The sequence below is a fragment of the Orycteropus afer genome, unplaced genomic scaffold, assembly GCF_000298275.1.
Source record: "Orycteropus afer afer isolate SDZICR_OR568_19922 unplaced genomic scaffold, OryAfe1.0 scaffold00334, whole genome shotgun sequence".
In the NCBI taxonomy this organism is placed as follows: Eukaryota; Metazoa; Chordata; class Mammalia; order Tubulidentata; family Orycteropodidae; genus Orycteropus; species Orycteropus afer.
Genome location: NW_006921921.1, coordinates 799,083 through 804,716, shown reverse-complemented (window position 1 = coordinate 804,716; position 5,634 = coordinate 799,083).

The window sequence follows — 5,634 nt, the reverse complement described above, 5'->3', positions numbered from 1 at the left end:
TCTGTCTCATAAATGTTTCTGAAAAGTTTCTCAAAACTCCGTTCTTGGGACCACTTCTCTAATTCATGGCTGCATTATCTCTTAATTACCTCTCTTGTCTGAGTCCTATCTTCTCTTCTTCCTTCTAGTCATCCAAAATTCTCCACATTATTTGTAGAGTGGTCTTAGATTTCTAGACAATGCTGAAGGCTGACTTGACATTTGCAGTTATCAATAAATCTGGTAAGTGAGGCCATTTGGCTTCATTGGGTGTTTTCTCCAGCTACATTCAGCTGCTTAGGTGCAGGCATGGAGTTGACAGAGACTCAGAGTTGGGAGTTTGTCTGACAAGAATGATGAAAAGAAAGATAGACAAAGTATATATACACAAAGGGATGGATTAAAGAGATGGGTCATGGAATCTAAGTTGGGTAGAGAGAGAAGTGAGGTCCCAATACGGGCAAAGAATGGCTAAAGGTAGAGTACTAAAAGAAGTGTTCATCTGCAAAGAGAACTTTGTGTACATGGAGTGGGATACTTGAAATGGAGATTAGGAAGTGAACAAAGTCTAGGGTACAGCTGTAGGGGATAGACAGCTGAGGTAGGGTGAAGGAACACATCACTGAAGGCAAGGAAGTCAAGGAGTTGAGAGTCCAGGTTGTTGGATGGAGTGTCCTCTTGGATGCTGACATCCTCAAGAATGGTGAAAAGAATTGTAGTGGAAAGAAAGGCAGTATTCAGGCAACAAATCTGAAGGAAGGAAGACAGTGGAAAACAGCAATAAGGGGGAAGAGAAGGTGGTGTATTCTGCTCCAAAGAAACTGGAGGTGGAGTGGATTAGAGAAAAGGGGGCAAAAATCATCTGAAAGCAGCCTTAAAGTAGAATAGCAGAATACTTATCCATTGTCTCTGGATCTCATTGTACACGAAATACAAGAAAGGAAACGCAAACAGATCCCATAGAGAGGACTGGGCAAAATCACTGTTCTCAAGAGACAGGTAGGTTTCACTCAGAGCAAAGAGCAGAAGCAGATGTTCAAAGAAGATAAAGAAATGGAGGGTTTTGCTGGTGACGTGCTGTGCATCCTGGAGGGCACAGTAGAAGAGTTTGGGAGAGGGATATGGAAGATTAAGTCAGATTGAAGATGTACAGAACAATATGAAGCAAGATGAGATGTGACCTGGGATTTAAGGAGGGCTAACAACCGTAGTGAGATTAGTCTATGTGGTCTTTCAGGAGGAAGTAAATAACTATTTCTGGCTGTAGCCTCCTTTTTTGAAAATTTTACCAATTTTCAGTGATAAATTTGGAAGTGTTGGAAGGCAAAAGGGTCTCACTGAAAAGCATGAAAAGCTCTGTTAGCCTTACGTAGAACTCCTAAGCAATTCCTATTAAGCACTGGATAAGCCTTAACCTTTCCAGAGACTGTATTTTTTAAAAAAGTTTTTTCATTTATTTGGTTTCCAAGGCTGTAAATCTTTACGGAGGTAGATTGCCCTGTCTTCCTTCCACGGAGAAGCTGGTGGGTTTGAACCACTGACCTTCTAGTTAGCATTCAAGTGCCTTATCCACTCTGCACCAGAGCTCCTTTATACACAAGGAGGGAAGGGATTTTGAGCCTCACATCATGCGTCCTCTGTTCCATCATTATGTATGCTCCTCACTATGCTTTAGTAAATCATCTAGAGAGTGAAGATGACTGAACAAAGACTATAGCTGCAATCTTCCCATCATCAAATCATCAAAATCAAATACAAACTCAAACATGATCACCCCACTTTTTAACTTATCCCTGTAAATCACAGATAGAAACTATGACAGAAAGATCAATATGACTATATGTCATTTGAATTAAATTTCAGAATCATCTATTGAAATTCTTTTGGTAACCATTAAAGCTGAGCATTGACATTTGATATCCATTGTGGATTGATGACAAGGATAGTAAATTGAACAGTAGTTGAAACTTCCTAAAGAGTTTTCAATCATTCATATTAGCTGTTTTATCTCTCAAAGCTTAAATAGATTTGGAAACAGTCAAGTTAGCTTGAAACAGGTCACCTTGACCTTGATCCAACTGCTTTACCAAGAAGAGTCCATCAAAACAGTCTGTATACAGATAAACACAGTGAAGGGTTCTAAATTGTAGAATTTTATAGGTTAGTGGCTTGTGCTAACTATATACAAACATCCTCATACTAATAACATCTATTTTTCAGCACTTTTTCTGTGCTCAAAATTGCTCAATTTTATAGGTAAGGGGATTCAGAGAGAATAAGGAACTTGTCTGAGGTCACACAAGTAGTCTGTGCTGCTGCTAGGATTTAAAGCTAGGTCTGTGACAATTATTTTGGAGACAGTTATCTACTCTATCCAATACAGTGCTTCTATCCCCTACCTGGACTATCTTGAAGCTTGGACTATTTTTCCCAAAAATATGTTTCTAAACTTCTTTTCTTTCAGTGTTGTTCTTTTCTGAGGATAGAAATCTAGAAGAAATGCTTTTCCTAAGCAGGTGCCCATCAATGTGTCCAAGAAGCCACCCTATTTATCATTTGCCTTTTCCATAAAAAGTCACATTAGTAACATATACAGCAAAAATACACAGTTCTCCCCTTCTTGTTCTCTTGCTCAGTTGGGTTCATTGGGCTCATAGTTCTGTACATTATCCCTCATAAAATCTGCCTTTCTCCATTTCAATATCAAATAAATGGGCAGTTGGATCCAAGATGACATCTAAGGTCCTTCCAATTCTAAAATTCCATGAGTCTATCAATTCTATACTTTTGATACTTGTCTTGAAATATGGTATAGTAAGCACTGGTAGCAGATTTGTGCTTTTGTTGCCACCCATGGCAAAAAAAAAAATTCATTACATAATCTTGTTTTTAAATGTTGAATTTGCTTACCTCTATTTTCTTTTAAAAAGAAGCCCTGGTGTTACAGAGATTAAGTGCACCACTGCTAACAGAAAGGCCAGCTGTTCAAATCCACCAACCAATCTGTGGGAGAAAGATGTGACAGTCTCCTTCTGTAAAGATTTACAGTCTTGGAAATCCTTTAGAGGGCAGTTCTACTCTGTCCTAAAGGATTGTATGAGTCACGATCAATTCAACAGCAAAGGGTTTAGTTTCTTCGATGATTTCAAGTAATAAACTTTGTCCATGAAGAAGGAAGGTAGGCATGGTTTTCTATACTTCCAATTTGAATCTGCAAGTACTCAGCACTAAAATGAAAAGGTGATGCTGATGGGTTTAGCTTTAAGGGTGAGGATACTTATGTATTTATCAAGTGACTGAGGTTCTTCTTCAAGATTTCTACAGATTTGCTATTTCAGTCATTGTCTTGGAAATTTACCAGTTGGGCTTTATCTATTGCTATTTCTGATTTTACATTATTTTTCTCAAATACCCAACTTACCACCTACTTCTAACACAATTCTGGTACAGTTCTATAGAATAAATTACCCCCTGTTAATAGACTAAAATTATCATGGCTATAATTCAGTTATACAAACAACAGTACCTAATTCAGCAATGATTTGTGTTCTAAATGTTTATAGACTTCATGAAATCAGAGATACATGAAGAAACTGAGATCTAGGGACATCAATCTGCTTGCTAGGTAATTGGCTGTGAGGCTACTCTAGAATTCACAACTCCTTACTTTTACCTCAATTTTCTTTCTATTGTACTTACTTCTAAGGAGCTCTGGTGCTGTAATGGTTAAGGCATTTGGCTGGTAACCAAAATGTTGGTGGTTTGAACCCACCAGCTGCTCCATGGAAGAAAGATGAGACAGTCTGCTTCCATAAAGATTTACAGGCTTGGAAACCTGGTGAGAGTCTCTATGAATTGGAATTGACTCAATGGCAATGAGTTTGGTTTTGGTACCTACTTCTAAGAGGTACTTTCTTTTTCTAAGGAAAATCGTTTATTTCTCTTCTGGAATCAGATCTTTAAAAATCCTAAGCATTGATAAAACTGCAATCCTTCTGCTCCCCATAGCAGTAATTAAAAAAAAAAAAAAAAAGTGGGAAAAAATTCAACAAACTAAAGCTTGTGGTAAAGGAAGGAGAGAAATAAGGTGGCAGCTAAGTAAGGACATGAAATTAAGATGGGAGAAATGGCAGCATATTTATGTGCAGACAGGAATGATGCAGGAGAGGAAGCCAGCTGAGGATGCAGGAGAGTCAGGGAGATTTCTGGAGTGACATCCTTGAGTGCACAAGAGGGGCTGAAAGTGGAGGATTGGCCTTGGCTAGGAGTGTGGACTTTTATCTCTAATAATGGGAGAGGAGACAGTATGTGGACATAAAATGAGTGGGGTGTATAGGTGGATATGATGGCAGGAGCTTGCAGAAGGTCTCTTCTGTTTCTGTCTTTTCAGGGAAACAGGAAGTAAGGTCTTCAACTAAGAGTGGAAGTGGTGTCAAAGGTGTTGGAGAATTCAGGTGTCAAAGGTGTTTCAAAGGTCTGAAACAGTTATCTATAAGAGGTAAGTGAATAGACAAGGCAAATAGAGTATGAGTGACAGGCAGGAGCCCAGTCCCCCGTCTTTGACCCAGCATAGCAATAACCTCTCTGTGTCATAGAATTTAGAATTGATCATGTACACAACTTAATACTCCTTGGTTATATCATCTCTAACTTTTTTGTGTTGAATGGCTCTTCAATATGATAATGAGTCCATCAAGGTCTTGTACTTTAGTGTGTCCTAACAGTGACTAACAAATTGGCTGGGAACATGCTGGAGGTGCCATGAATACATATTGCATTAAATTAAAACCTCAACTGCTACATCTTTAGGGTCAGAAATTGGCCAGTTGTTGTTGTTGTTGTTATGTGCCGTCAAGTCCGACCTGACTCATAGCGACCCCTCCTTGAGTTTCCCAGGCAGTATCGCTACGGAAGTACATTGCCCAACCTTCCTTCCGAGAGAAACTGGCCTAATCCTGCAGAACTCACAACTCATACCATCAAGGAAAGAGAATGCAGTTCAATAGGGTTGGTTTGGAGCTCCTTGGTCTTTTCGGCTTGCTCCAACTCATGATCATGAGGGCGTTGACTAAGATGCAGGTATCCATCCTAGAGAGATGTCTGCCCATGTAGACTTTAGACTACAGAGGTCACTTTGGAAGACTTTCCATGTGTTTATAGTAATGTCACCCAGCAGATAAAATGAAACCTTATGTGGTCCATGGCAAATAGAGCACTATTCTTATCTATAGCATATAGATGACTTAAACAAGATTTATTCTTAATCCATTTGCTTGTTCATTTTTCAAGAACATTTGGGTATCTGTTTCCCACCTCTGTGCTTACAAATTATAGAAACTACAATTTCGGCTGAAGAGAACATTAGATTCAGCTTATACTGCTAAGCTTATCTGCCAGCTAAGAGGTTTAAGGAAACTTGAGATGTAAATTTTTATCACGGCTTCTTTAAACCATGATTACGATAACAGGTAATTTTCACACATTCATTTGGGCTTTTATTCTTTTTAAAATTCCTTCTAGATTCTTATTTTTCTAATCTTATTTCAACTTTAAATTATTTTCCATCTCTCATGTCCTGTCTACTTTCTACCTGCATTTTAAAAAAAAGACAAGACAAGACTTTGTGTTCATGTTGTTTTGTGAAAGCCACAGTGT